At 45.2% G+C, this 15,962-nt stretch overlaps 1 protein-coding gene across 1 annotated transcript in view; it reads right to left on the bottom strand.

Moving 5' to 3' along the window:
• LOC143807646 (uncharacterized) overlaps window positions 1-15,962 on the bottom strand; it is a 1,106,746-nt gene that overhangs the window by 220,998 nt on the left and 869,786 nt on the right. The gene's annotated exons all lie outside the window — the stretch shown is intronic.

Raw genomic sequence — 15,962 nt, 5'->3', positions numbered from 1 at the left:
CACCAGGTTCAGTTCTTTTTTTCTCTCTCCACAGTAGTTATACTGCATATTATTGTTCACGCAACTCGGTACACTATGTGCACATGCCGCTTGTTTCCTGCGGCGCATGCACTATTTCATTATTAAATCTTCTATGGACACTTCTATCATTAAATGTTCTATAGACACTGTGCATGCGCAGTTATTTGTAAGCACTGCTTCTCAATACCGCACTTCCTACAGCCGCACACAGCTCTGAGTGGTTTAACACACATCCACACACTCTATATATAAGAACTTTCCCTAGACTGCAGTACACCGGCCACCACTACAGAGGCTTTTCCCTGACTCCCAGCTTACACAACATGCAGGTAATGAGTCTTTTTGTCTCATAGCTCTCTTTTCCTTACCTGGATTGCGTTTACTTATTTCCCTCTCCTATTTTTCCAGAATATACTCCTGTCCACCTAAACCATATGTACTACTTGTTGGTCATTTTGCTCTTTATCTCCTTTTGGTCTTCTCAACTTTCTGGGTATTTACCTTATGCTACCTCTGTTTTGTCACTTTACTTCTTGATACCTGATAATCGCAGTACTTCATATATACAGTATCTTAAGGTTTCACTCTATTCCTCTTTAGCGATACAATATATGATTGTGGCATATTTATTATAATGCTCCCATTATCTATTTATTGTCTTCACAGCTGATAGTCACTTGACTGGATGAATTTCTCACACTAATTATATGTTGTGCTTCATGTTATTTTGCCTGATTTTCTTTTCATGTTTGTGCCCATTTTCTTGATATATGATCAGATGTTTATGTTCTATTTAGTTAATACCTTGATAAAGACCTACCCAGGCCGAAACGTCGGTTCTGTTTGATTGAACATTGACTTTAATAAACACATGAGTTCTACAAAGACATCTATTATGTGCCTAAGGTTTTTCATTCAATTAACAGTCGTGGCTGGCACCAGGTTTCAGTCGTGGATGTTAACCATTTAAATGTCACTTTCAATCTCTCACATCAGTATTTGAATGAAAGATATGCCTTTTCATTTGCAAACTGGCTCCTATCGACCCCTGCGACATAATTGTGGAGGACTGATGGGTTACTATTTCAGCCGGATTTATGTTAAAGACCCTTGTGGCTGTCATCTCAAACCTCAGGTGAGCTCGTTAAGAGACACAATTTTCAATATGAGCTGCAATACTGTGATATTGCACTATATAGCATAAGCAATCAAACCATTGCAAGTTTAAGTTCTCTAAAGGGTCTAAAAATAGTGTAAAAATAAAGAGCAAAGTTTAAAAAATATAAAAAATATATAAAAGTTGAAATCATCCCACTCTTCATCCGTTAAAAATAAAGAAAAAATAAACATATTTAGTATTACCCCATTTATAAAAGTCTAATCTATTGAAATATGGAATGAACAAATCAGAAAGTCAGAACTGAGTTTTTTTGGTCACCTAAAGTCCCTAAAAAATGTAATAATAAGCAATCAAAGCATTGTATGTAAAATAAACTGGTGTCAATTAAAACAGTCGCTCGCCACGCAAAAATCCAGCTGTCAGTCAGCACTATCAACAGAAACAAATTGTTACGTGTCTCAGAAAATGGCGACACAAGCAAAAAATCATGCATATTTAATATTTTTGTTATCTAAGCGATAACAGGTTTATTGTTTTGAAAATGAACACAGTATGGTTTTTCAGAAGCCATTAAAAATTTTCTATTTTTTATGAACAGTTTTAAGGTGATTGGATGGCTTTTACATCTTTGATCAAAAAACGCTAAGAACTTTTCGTTTTTAACATTTGCAGCAATATTGTAGTTCATGCATTCATTCTTCACAGTGTGCTGACGCAAAGTACATGTCTATATCTGTAAATTGGCCACATACAGTAGCATATTTGTGCCCCTGTACATTAGGCAGGAGTGGGGCAATGTTGCGGAACCCAGGGCTGGAAGGAGATAGTGTCCCGGCAGTGCAAATCTGTGGGCCCTGAGCTTCAACATAAATTCAGCAATGAGGCAGAAGTGGAGTCCCCGATCTGCCCATTGATTTCCTGGTAGTGGGATTCAGCAACATGGCTGCCAGAGGTGGTGCAAGCACAGATTTAGATCTTGCTAGATGACCAATTTATTGCTGTGCTTTTGGAAAAAAAGCTGGGTTTGTCCTGGCACACATCAACTAGGAACTGCGTCACTAAGTCAGCACATGAACCAGTATCACCTGATAATTTTGGGAAATCAAACTGATCAGCAATATGAGAAAGGTTCAAGTTGTCCTCCTTCTTGTATTTGTGACTGTCTTTCTAGTAACCAGTCAGCACACGCAAGTAATGCATTGTTGTTGTCATCAGCAGCACCATCGTCATACTCATCTTCTGCTTTCCATAAACTACCTCCATTGCATCATCAGTTATCTTTTTGTGTGCTAAAGAAATATGAGTACAATTATTCAATTACATGTAAATTGTTCTCCTATGTGTCTATGTTCACTGCAGTTGATGTCAGATCACGTGGAGTGTATTGTCATTTTGGAATAATCAAGTGCATTCAGGCTCAATAGAATACACCTAGCCACAATCATTTATTGCACTAAAAAGCCAACTCTGCCAGGTTTGAAAATGCAACATGTTTTTAACCACAAAATGTATTGTGTTCCATGCATTAATTTTTCCATGCAAATCACTTTCTTTATAATTTTTGGTGAAATTAAATTAAATTTTGCTTGTAACTGGTGGAACTTTTATTGGTAGCAACCTGCACTGGATTTGGCCCTTGCGCAAGGCATACGGCACTGGCAAATTTAATGAATGGACAAATGTACCGAGACATTCATGATAAAAATCTGCTGCTATTTAATAGGATGATGAAGATGAAATGATTGTGGACAATTCAGCAAGACAATATTTGCAAACGCACAGCTAAGGAAACTCAATTGGTTTCATCGAAAGAAAATAAAGCTGCTAGAATGGCCCAGCCAACCACCTGACCTGAATCCAATGAAAATTTCGGGAATGACCACACAGAATCTTCAGGATTTAATGAATGTTTGTGTGGAAGAATGGGTCAAAATCACACCTTAGCAATGCATGCGACTAGTCTCTCCATACAGGAGGTGTCTTGAAGAGGTCATCCTTAACAAAAGGTGCTGTACAAAGTATTAATTACATTTCAGTAAGCATGTTCAATACTTTTTCCTGTGTCATTTTTATTATACATGACTTAATTTAGAAACATCTATGGTTTGATTTATTTGCCTGTGTGGATTGGATAAGTTGTTACTGACATGTGGTGATAAGTTCATGTCAAAAGCAGCTTTAGAAATACGAAATTCCCAAAATTTGTATGTCTTTTTGCTAATGTATTGATGTTCTCTTTTCCCAGCCCGGGAGTGCTGGATTCAATGGGGGGGGAGTGCAGCACCCCAGAGTCCTGGTTGCTGCAGTAATGTTGTTCCTCCACCCGGGGGAGCAATATTACGTCTGGAGGCAATAAAGGAGATCTCCTGTCCAGGTATCACAGACACACCACACACTTCGCAAAGGGTTCTATCTATTAGGCCACTCCTCACAGTTAGGTAAAACTGGTAGTTGGAGGGAAAGTTAGAGAAGGTTTCTGTCTGGAGACTGAGAGAGAAAGGACTCCAGGCCGAGCTGTCTGGAGTAATCTCCAGCAGATCCAGACTTCGGTCTGAGGAGGACGAGAGTGCACGGAGCTGCACCTGCACCCCATGCGGCAGCATCCAAAGAAAGAGACATTGAAAGGAAGCGTGTTCTAGTGAGTGAGAAATGAAGGTATAGCAACAAGTGGATACCAGAGAGGATAGCAGACGTGAGGAGCTGCATCCTTCTGGTGCGTGTTCCAGTAGCCAGGATACCGAGGGAGTAAAGTGCTCTACGCCATTGCTTCAGAGGCTGGCAGGACAGTCAATTCCAAGTTGGCTGCCCGACCTAAAATACTTAAGAAGACAGGTGGCAACTTGTGGGGGTCGGGGTGCCTCTAGGGTCCCTATAAACAAGCCTCAGGCCATCAGTCATACGGGTTTTGTTCTATCCGACCACGGGGAACAGAGAGAGAAGAGTAATAACAGTGAGGACTTCATTAGAGCTTAAAGCAAGTGAGTGAGGACCTACTGTGTTAATGTGCGCATAGGAAGGCTATTGCATTCCACCTGGATAAGGAGACTCTGGATTTGCCTTCAGACCAGCCGGACTCTGCCTACCCTGTGATCCGGTGCCCAAGACTGCGGACACTGAAGCCTTCAGTAAAAGGTAAAGAGACTGCAACCTTGTGTCCTCGTTATTCACCGCGCCTTACACCATCACCATCTACACTTCTGGGAAGCCCTGGGGATACACTTCACCTGTGGGAAGGTATACCATCTAGCTGCCATAACATCACCCCAGCGGACCCCTAAGCAGCGTCGGTCACCCTGACCAAATACCACAGGTGGCATCATGAACATCATGTAAACCAGAGGTGTCAAACTGCATTCCTCGAGGGCCGCCAACAGGTCATGTTTTCAGGATTTCCTTGTATTGCACAGGTGATAATTTAATCACCTGCACAGAATGATTCCAGTACCTTGTGGAATGCTATGGAAATCCTGAAAACATGACCTGTTGGCGGCCCTCGAGGAATGCAGTTTGACACCTCTGATGTAAACTACACCTTTAATTGGACGCCCCTCAAAGGGCCACAGACCGGGTCGGGCCACCGTGACATCCCCAGAACTGAGAAGGACCCAGTACCGAGTACCCCATTGCCCTTAACGTGGGGGCGATTCACATACTTGTATTTTTCATGTGACTCAAAACTGATCTCAATAACTAGAAAAATGTAATCGCTTCAACTATTGTTCCCCAAAAATTCATCATGAAACTGAACCAAGGACTATTTAATTTTATGTCATTAGTGTCACAACTTGCCCTAAAGTCATGATAAGATCAGAATAGAAACATCTCTAAATATAAATGTATCATTAAAACATTAAAATCATTACTGCTCAATTACATATTAAATGTACCTTACATACTCGAGTCTAATCAGACCCGAGTATAAGTTGAGACCCCCAATTTTACCACAAAAAAACTGGGAAAACTTATTGACTCGAGTCTAAGCATAGGGTGGGAAATGCAGCAGCTACTGGTAAATTTCAAAAATAAAAATAGATACCAATAAAAGTAAAATTAATTGAGACATCAATAGGTAAAATGTTTTTGAATATCCATATTGAATCAGGAGCCCCATATAATGCTCCATACAGTTCATGATGGGCCCCATAAGATGCTCCATACAAAATATGCCGCATATAATGCTCGATAAAGTTCATGATAGGCCCCATAAGATGCTCCATACAAAATATGCCAAATATAATGCTCCATAAAGTTCATGATGGGCCCCATAAGATCCTCCATACCAAAAATATGCCCTATATAATGCCGCACAAAGGTTAATAATGGCACCATAAGATGCTCCATATTAAAATATGCCCCATATAATACTGCATAAAAGGTTAATAATGGCCCCATAAAATGCTCCATAGAAAAATATGCCTCATATAATGCTCCATAAAGGTTGATGGCCCCATAAGATGCTGCATAGAATAATATCCTCCTATAATGCTCCATAAAGGATAATGATGGCCCCATAAGATGCTCCATATTAACCCCTTAGTGGCAGAGCCAATATTTTTTAATCTGACCAGTAGTGTTGAGCGATACCTTCCGATATCAAGAAGTATCAGTATCGGATTGGATCAGCCGATATCCAAAAAATATCGGATATCGCCGATACCGATACCCTATACCAATGCAAGTCAATGGGACAAAAATATTGGAATGTAAATAAGCCCTTTCTGTTCTTCTACATCCTGTTCCACAGAAGGAAAGAGTGTGGGTGCTGTGTGGGCAGACACTGTGTGTGTCTGTGTGTGCGGGCGGGGTCTGTGCGGGCCTGCCAGGGATCTGTACGGGCATCTCGGGGCTCTGTGCGTGCCTGACGGGGCTCTGTGTGTGCCTGCCAGGGCTCTGTGCATGCCTGCCAGGGCTCTGTGCGGGCTGCCAGGGCTCTGTGTGGCATGCTGGGGCTCTGTGCGGTGTGCTGAGGCTCTGTGCGGCATGCCGGGTGTTATGGTTCTCAATGGCAAGAGAACATAGCCCAGCAAACATAAGAACTAGCTCTTGGAAGGATGGAAACTAAACTGACCATGAACTAAACCTGCCGCACAACTAACAGTAGCCGGGTAGCGTAGCCTGCGTTTTATCCCTAGACGCCCAGCGCCGGCCGGAGGACTAACTAATCCTGGCAGAGGAAAATATAGTCCTGGCTCACCTCTACAGAAATTTCCCCGAAAGGCAGACAGAGGCCCCCACAAATATTGGCGGTGGTTTTAGATGAAATGACAAACGTAGTATGAAAATAGGTTTAGCAAAATTGAGGTCCGCTTACTAGATAGCAGGAAGACAGAAAGGACACTTTCATGGTCAGCTGAAAACCCTATCAAACACCATCCTGAAATTACTTTAAGACTCTAGTATTAACTCATAACATCAGAGTGGCAATTTCAGATCACAAGAGCTTTCCAGACACAGAAACGAAACTACAGCTGTGAACTGGAACAAAATGCAAAAACAAACAAGGACTAAAGTCCAACTTAGCTGGGAGTTGTCTAGCAGCAGGAACATGCACAGAAAGGCTTCTGATTACAATGTTGACCGGCATGGAAGTGACAGAGGAGCAAGACTAAATAGCGACTCCCACATCCTGATGGAAACAGGTGAACAGAGAGGATGATGCACACCAGTTCAATTCCACCAGTGGCCACCGGGGGAGCCCAAAATCCAATTTCACAACAGTACCCCCCCCTCAAGGAGGGGGCACCGAACCCTCACCAGAACCACCAGGGCGATCAGGATGAGCCCTATGAAAGGCACGGACCAAATCGGAGGCATGAACATCAGAGGCAGTCACCCAAGAATTATCCTCCTGACCGTATCCCTTCCATTTGACCAGATACTGGAGTTTCCGTCTGGAAACACGGGAGTCCAAGATTTTTTCCACAACGTACTCCAACTCGCCCTCAACCAACACCGGAGCAGGAGGCTCAACGGAAGGCACAACCGGTACCTCATACCTGCGCAATAATGACCGATGAAAAACATTATGAATAGAAAAAGATGCAGGGAGGTCCAAACGGAAGGACACAGGGTTAAGAATCTCCAATATCTTGTACGGGCCGATGAACCGAGGCTTAAACTTGGGAGAAGAAACCCTCATAGGGACAAAACGAGAAGACAACCACACCAAGTCCCCAACACAAAGCCGAGGACCAACCCGACGCCGGCGGTTGGCAAAAAGCTGAGTCTTCTCCTGGGACAACTTCAAATTGTCCACTACCTGCCCCCAAATCTGATGCAACCTCTCCACCACAGCATCCACTCCAGGACAATCCGAAGATTCCACCTGACCAGAAGAAAATCGAGGATGAAACCCCGAATTACAGAAAAAGGGAGACACCAAGGTGGCTGAGCTGGCCCGATTATTGAGGGCAAACTCCGCTAAAGGCAAAAAAGCAACCCAATCATCCTGATCTGCAGACACAAAACACCTCAAATATGTCTCCAAGGTCTGATTAGTCCGCTCGGTCTGGCCATTAGTCTGAGGATGGAAAGCAGACGAGAAAGACAAATCTATGCCCATCCTAGCACAGAATGCTCGCCAAAATCTAGACACGAATTGGGTACCTCTGTCAGAAACGATATTCTCCGGAATACCATGCAAACGGACCACATTTTGAAAAAACAGAGGAACCAACTCGGAAGAAGAAGGCAACTTAGGCAGGGGAACCAAATGGACCATATTAGAGAAACGATCACACACCACCCAGATGACAGACATCTTCTGAGAAACAGGAAGATCCGAAATAAAATCCATCGAGATGTGCGTCCAGGGCCTCTTCGGGATAGGCAAGGGCAACAACAATCCACTAGCCCGAGAACAACAAGGCTTGGCCCGAGCACAAACGTCACAAGACTGCACGAAGCCTCGCACATCTTGAGACAGGGAAGGCCACCAGAAGGACCTTGCCACCAAATCCCTGGTACCAAAGATTCCAGGATGACCTGCCAACGCAGAAGAATGAACCTCAGAAATGACTTTACTGGTCCAATCATCAGGAACAAACAGTCTACCAGGTGGGCAACGATCAGGTCTATCCGCCTGAAACTCCTGCAAGGCCCGCCGCAGGTCTGGAGAAACGGCAGACAATATCACTCCATCCTTAAGGATACCTGTAGGTTCAGAATTACCAGGGGAGTCAGGCTCAAAACTCCTAGAAAGGGCATCCGCCTTAACATTCTTAGAACCCGGCAGGTAGGACACCACAAAATTAAACCGAGAGAAAAACAACGACCAGCGCGCCTGTCTAGGATTCAGGCGTCTGGCGGACTCAAGATAAATTAGATTTTTGTGGTCAGTCAATACCACCACCTGATGTCTAGCCCCCTCAAGCCAATGACGCCACTCCTCAAAAGCCCACTTCATGGCCAAAAGCTCCCGATTCCCAACATCATAATTCCCCTCGGCGGGCGAAAATTTACGCGAAAAAAAAGCACAAGGTCTTATCACGGAGCAATCGGAACTTCTCTGCGACAAAACCGCCCCAGCTCCGATTTCAGAAGCGTCGACCTCAACCTGAAAAGGAAGAGCAACATCAGGCTGACGCAACACAGGGGCGGAAGAAAAGCGGCGCTTAAGCTCCCGAAAGGCCTCCACAGCAGCAGGGGACCAATCAGCAACATCAGCACCCTTCTTAGTCAAATCAGTCAATGGTTTAACAACATCAGAAAAACCAGCAATAAATCGACGATAAAAGTTAGCAAAGCCCAAAAATTTCTGAAGACTCTTAAGAGAAGAGGGTTGCGTCCAATCACAAATAGCCTGAACCTTAACAGGATCCATCTCGATGGAAGAGGGGGAAAAAATATATCCCAAAAAGGAAATCTTTTGAACCCCAAAAACGCACTTAGAACCCTTCACACACAAGGAATTAGACCGCAAAACCTGAAAAACCCTCCTGACCTGCTGGACATGAGAGTCCCAGTCATCCGAAAAAATCAAAATATCATCCAGATACACAATCATAAATTTATCCAAATAATCACGGAAAATGTCATGCATTAAGGACTGAAAGACTAAAGGGGCATTTGAAAGACCAAAAGGCATCACCAAATACTCAAAGTGGCCCTCGGGCGTATTAAATGCGGTTTTCCACTCATCCCCCTGCTTAATTCGCACCAAATTATACGCCCCACGGAGATCTATCTTAGAGAACCACTTGGCCCCCTTTATGCGAGCAAACAAATCAGTCAGCAGTGGCAACGGATATTGATATTTAACCGTGATTTTATTCAAAAGCCGATAATCAATGCACGGCCTCAAAGAGCCATCTTTCTTAGCCACAAAGAAAAAACCGGCTCCTAAGGGAGATGACGAAGGACGAATATGTCCCTTTTCCAAGGACTCCTTTATATATTCTCGCATGGCAGCATGTTCAGGCACAGACAGATTAAATAAACGACCCTTAGGGTATTTACTACCCGGAATCAAATCTATGGCACAATCGCACTCCCGGTGCGGAGGTAATGAACCAAGCTTAGGTTCTTCAAAAACGTCGCGATATTCAGTCAAGAATTCAGGAATCTCAGAGGGAATAGATGATAAAATGGAAACCACAGGTACGTCCCCATGCGTCCCCTTACATCCCCAGCTTAACACAGACATAGCTTTCCAGTCAAGGACTGGGTTATGAGATTGCAGCCATGGCAATCCAAGCACCAACACATCATGTAGGTTATACAGCACAAGAAAGCGAATAATCTCCTGGTGATCCGGATTAATCCGCATAGTTACTTGTGTCCAGTATTGTGGTTTATTGCTAGCCAATGGGGTGGAGTCAATCCCCTTCAGGGGTATAGGAGTTTCAAGAGGCTCCAAATCATACCCACAGCGTTTGGCAAAGGACCAATCCATAAGACTCAAAGCGGCGCCAGAGTCGACATAGGCATCCGCGGTAATAGATGATAAAGAACAAATCAGGGTCACAGATAGAATAAACTTAGACTGTAAAGTGCCAATTGAAACGGACTTATCAAGCTTCTTAGTACGCTTAGAGCATGCTGATATAACATGAGTTGAATCACCGCAATAGAAGCACAACCCATTTTTTCGTCTAAAATTCTGCCGTTCACTTCTGGACAGAATTCTATCACATTGCATATTCTCTGGCGTCTTCTCAGTAGACACCGCCAAATGGTGCACAGGTTTGCGCTCCCGCAGACGCCTATTGATCTGGATAGCCATTGTCATGGACTCATTCAGACCCGCAGGCACAGGGAACCCCACCATAACATCCTTAATGGCATCAGAGAGACCCTCTCTGAAATTCGCCGCCAGGGCGCACTCATTCCACTGAGTAAGCACAGCCCATTTACGGAATTTCTGGCAGTATATTTCAGCTTCGTATTGCCCCTGAGATAGGGACATCAAGGCCTTTTCCGCCTGAAGTTCTAACTGAGGTTCCTCATAAAGCAACCCCAAGGCCAGAAAAAACGCATCCACATTGAGCAACGCAGGATCCCCTGGAGCCAATGCAAAAGCCCAATCCTGAGGGTCGCCCCGGAGCAAGGAAATCACAATCCTGACCTGCTGAGCAGGATCTCCAGCAGAGCGAGATTTCAGGGACAAAAACAACTTGCAATTATTTTTGAAATTTTGAAAGCAAGATCTATTCCCCGAGAAAAATTCAGGCAAAGGAATTCTAGGTTCAGATATAGGAACATGAACAACAAAATCTTGTAAATTTTGAACTTTCGTGGTGAGATTATTCAAACCTGCAGCTAAACTCTGAATATCCATTTTAAACAGGTGAACACAGAGCCATTCCAGGATTAGAAGGAGAGAGAGAGAGAAAGGCTGCAATATAGGCAGACTTGCAAGAGATTCAATTACAAGCACACACAGAACTGAAGGAAAAAAAAAAAAAAAATCTTCAGCAGACTTCTCTTTTCTCTCCTTTCTCTGTCAATTAATTTAACCCTTTTTGGCCGGTCAAACTGTTATGGTTCTCAATGGCAAGAGAACATAGCCCAGCAAACATAAGAACTAGCTCTTGGAAGGATGGAAACTAAACTGACCATGAACTAAACCTGCCGCACAACTAACAGTAGCCGGGTAGCGTAGCCTGCGTTTTATCCCTAGACGCCCAGCGCCGGCCGGAGGACTAACTAATCCTGGCAGAGGAAAATATAGTCCTGGCTCACCTCTAGAGAAATTTCCCCGAAAGGCAGACAGAGGCCCCCACAAATATTGGCGGTGATTTTAGATGAAATGACAAAAGTAGTATGAAAATAGGTTTAGCAAAATTGAGGTCCGCTTACTAGATAGCAGGAAGACAGAAAGGACACTTTCATGGTCAGCTGAAAACCCTATCAAACACCATCCTGAAATTACTTTAAGACTCTAGTATTAACTCATAACATCAGAGTGGCAATTTCAGATCACAAGAGCTTTCCAGACACAGAAACGAAACTACAGCTGTGAACTGGAACAAAATGCAAAAACAAACAAGGACTAAAGTCCAACTTAGCTGGGAGTTGTCTAGCAGCAGGAACATGCACAGAAAGGCTTCTGATTACAATGTTGACCGGCATGGAAGTGACAGAAGAGCAAGGCTAAATAGCGACTCCCACATCCTGATGGAAACAGGTGAACAGAGAGGATGATGCACACCAGTTCAATTCCACCAGTGGCCACCGGGGGAGCCCAAAATCCAATTTCACAACAGCCGGGGCTCTGTGCGGGGCTCTGTTCGGCGTGCCAGGGCTCTGTGCGGGGCTCTGTTCGGCATGCCAGGGTCTGTTTGGTGTGCCGGGGCTCTGTGCGGTGTGCCGGGGCTCTGAGCCGGCTGCCGGGTCTCTGTGCATGTGTGCAGGCATCGTCCGATGGGACTACAAGTCCCATCGGACGATGCCTGCAACAGTGACAGTGATTGACACATTAACCAGTGATGGGACAGTAGTAGTCCCATCATCCGGCTAATGTGTTGAATGTAAAAAAAAAACAAAAAACAAAAAAAACAAAACATACATACTACATACATACTACACACAATACATTCATACATTACATACAATACAGACATACAGTACATTAAACATAGAGTTCATACTCACCATTACTTGTCACTTTGTTCCCCGAAGCCAGTGTCATCTGTAAAAAAGATTAAAATAACAAACAACCAATATACTCCCTGTCCGCAGAAATCCACGAGTGTCCCACGACGATCTCCCGTGGAGAACGGCAGCATCAGCTGACGCGACCGCTCTCTAGGGCTTCAGGAACACAATGACGGGAGGAAGGTATCCTTCCGCACTGTATTCCTCTGCCACTGAAAAAAAATAGTCCCTAGTTTCATTTTTGGCATTGCTGCGTGAAAAATTTTCCCAGGCAGTAATTGCCATAAAGTGAGACTTTGTCCTAAGGTAACCTCTCAGTGATGCACTGCAGGAGCCATTGTCTCCTGTCAGTGTGTCCTATACAGAGGGTCCTATAGAGCAGTGACATCACAGTTCTATAGGGGAGATCGTCGTGGGACACTCGTTATTAATTGGACTACAGCGGACAGGAAGTATACGGTTTATTATTTTATGTTTTTTGCAGGCGCTGAAGTATGGTAAGTATGGTTAAATGAAGAATATTAAAATACTTTTTTCCTAATGTGTGTGCGTTTCATTAACCGTTTATTATTATTGGATTAATAATGGATAGGCGTCTTATTGACGCCTCTCCGTTATTAACCCCGCTTAATGTCACCTTACAATAGCAAGGTGACATTAACCCCTTATTACTCCATATCTAGTGTTGAGCATTCCGATACCGCAAGTATCGGGTATCGGCCGATACTTGCGGGTATCAGAATTCCGATACCGAGATCCGATACTTTTGTGGTATCGGGATTAATATCAATGTGTAAAAGAAAGAATTAAAATAAAAAATAGGGATATACTCACCTCTCCGACGCAGCCTGGACTTTACCGCCGTAACCGGGAGCCATTGTACCTAAGAATGCGCGCTTGAAGGGCCTTAGATAATGTCACGGCGCTCTGATTGGTCCGTAGCGGTCGCGTGATCGCTACGCGACCAATCACAAAGCAGTGACGTCACCTAAGGTCTTTCAAGCGCTTGAAATACCTTAGAAGACGTCACTGCTTTGTGACGCGACCAATCAGAAGCTGCGGACGTCTTCTAAGGTATTTATCTAAGGCCCTTCAAGCGAGCATTCTTAGGTACAATGGCTCCCGGTTACGGCGGTAAAGTCCAGGCTGCGTCGGAGGGTGAGTATATCCATATTTTTTATTTTAATTCTTTCTTTTACACATTGATATGGATCCCAAGGCCTGAAGGAGAGTTTCCTCTCCTTCAGACCCTGGGAACCATACAGGATACCGTCCGATACTTGGTGTCCCATTGACTTGTATTGGTATCGGGTATCGGTATCGGATTAGATCCGATACTTTGCCGGTATCGGCCGATACATTCCGATACCGATACTTTCAAGTATCGGACGGTATCGCTCAACACTATCCATATCCCACCACTACACGGGAGTGGGAAGAGAGGGGCTAAGTGCCGGAATTGACGCATTTTACAGATGCGTCATTTCTGGGGCGGCTGCGGACTGGTATTTGTAGCCGGGGGGCAAATATCCATGGCCCCTCTCTAGGCTATGAATATCAGCCTGCAGCTGTCTGCGTAGCCTTTCTGGCTATAAAATATATAAAATATAGGGGGACCCCATATCTTTTTTTGGGGGGGTCCCCCTATTTTAATAGCCAGTAAAGGCTACGTAGACAGCAGCGGGCTGATATTCATAGCAGGCTGCAAATATTGGCCCCCGGCCGTCGGCTTTCCCCCTCTGGCGCAGAAAATTTCGCGGGAGCCCACGCCGTTTTTTTCCAATTTTTTTTTAATTCAACGCTCATTAAAGAATCTTTCACACTTGCGTTGGTACGGGTCCGTCGCTATGCGTCAGGCCGACATACCGACGCACGTTGTGAAATTTGTGCATAATGTGGGCAGCAGATGCAGTTTTTCAACGCATCCACTGCCCATTCTGAAGTCTGGGAGGAGGGGGCGGAGTTTTGGCCACGCATGCGCAGTAGAAAATGGCAGACGCGACGGACAAAAAATGTTTTGTGCCGATGGTCTGTTAGGGTTGGCGGAACGCACCGAATATATTTATTAGATGGGATTGGTGCGTTCACAACCCGGGATCCACCATGCAGGAAATAACCTGCTGCTAAGTAATTGGCGGCACTATATGGCGGTATGAACCAGCTCTTTTAGCTTCACAGAGCGGCCGAGAAAGCAAAGCTTTGTGCCCTGTTAGCCTGTGCCTCTGTGAAAGTCTATCTACCCAAATGAGAGCAGTCAGTGGTCATGCATGCACACAAAACTCCTCGCCGGAGGTGCCAGCATTCTAGGGGCTTATTTCAGCTGGGTCCCTGAATACACACAAACACAATCTCCTCGCCGGATGTGCCAGCATTCTAGGGGCTTATTTCAGCCGGGTCCCTGAACACATACAAACAAATGACCACACTGTCGCAAAGCACATAACTTAGGAAGATACTAGCGCATGGCGTGCGGCCATGCGAGCCTTAAATAGTTGCAGCACGTACAGGACCTTCCTAGAAGGACCAATGAGAGGCTGCTACAGAGCCTGCACACCTACAGGACCTTCCTAGAAGGACCAATAGATTTGGCTGCAGTACCTGAGCATGTGACCCTTGATCTCCACTGAGAGATCTTACCCTGGGCATGCTCAGTGTGTGCAAAGCAGGACTTAGTCCCAGAAAAGCCTGCTCGCCGCAGATAAGTGCAGGGTACAATAGCAGAGCCTGGAGAGGCAGCAGTAACCCTTTGCACAGTATCAGTCTTAGTGAGATGCTGGGACCGACGTCTCCGCTGAGCAGGCTCCACGCGGCCGATGCAGAATGGGAGACCGCAGCAGACACAGATCAAGATTCCCCCTGTGCAGAAGAGGAAACTTGACTCCTAACTTTACCCCCCTCCTAGGGCCCCCCCTCATTGAGCCTCGCTACGCTCAAAAGCTGCAATGAGCAGCGGAGCCCGAATGTGCTCCACAGGCTCCCAGGTTCTATCCTCTGGACCGTGACCCTTCCAGTCCACCAGATAAAATTTCTTGCCACGTACCACCTTGCACCCCACGATAGCATTCACCTCAAACTCATCCGTGGATGAACCCGATGTCCCGGCAGATGACTCAGAAAACTGGGACAAATGAACAGGCTTTAAGAGGGAAACGTGAAAAGTATCGGTGATACCAAGGAGTGAAGGAATAGCCATATGGTAGACCACAGGGTTGACCTGTTCCAGAACCTTGAACGGGCCAATGTTGCGAGGCGCAAACTTAGTGGACTCAACTCGCAGCCTGATGTTACAGGTGGAGAGCTACACTAAGTTGGCAGGAGCAAAGGTCGGAGTGGGGCGCCGGTGTGTATCAGCCGAAACCCTCATTCTCTCCTTGGAGGCCCGGATGGCATCCTTTGTGTGGTCCCAGATGTCACATGCCTCCACCGCCCAGTCTGCCACCCTAGAATCGATGGATGACACTGGCATGTGCACAGGGACACGTGGATGCTGGCCGTAATTAAGGAGAAAAAGAGTCTGACCAGTGGAATCAGCTACGGTGTTGTTCAAGGCAAATTCTGCCCAAGGTAGCAAAGACGCCCAGTCATCCTGCCTAGCAGAGACAAAATGTCGCAAGTATGTCACCAGAGTCTGGTTGGTTCTCTCTACCAACCCATTCGTCTCAGGATGATATGCAGAGGAGAGATTCAGCTCTATGCTGAGTAAACAGCAGAGCTCTCTCCAAAA

Source organism: Ranitomeya variabilis, chromosome 2 (genome assembly GCF_051348905.1).
Source record: "Ranitomeya variabilis isolate aRanVar5 chromosome 2, aRanVar5.hap1, whole genome shotgun sequence".
In the NCBI taxonomy this organism is placed as follows: domain Eukaryota; kingdom Metazoa; phylum Chordata; class Amphibia; order Anura; family Dendrobatidae; genus Ranitomeya; species Ranitomeya variabilis.
The sequence above is the reverse complement of the archived record's forward strand: the minus strand, read 5'-3'. Positions and strand labels throughout refer to the sequence as shown.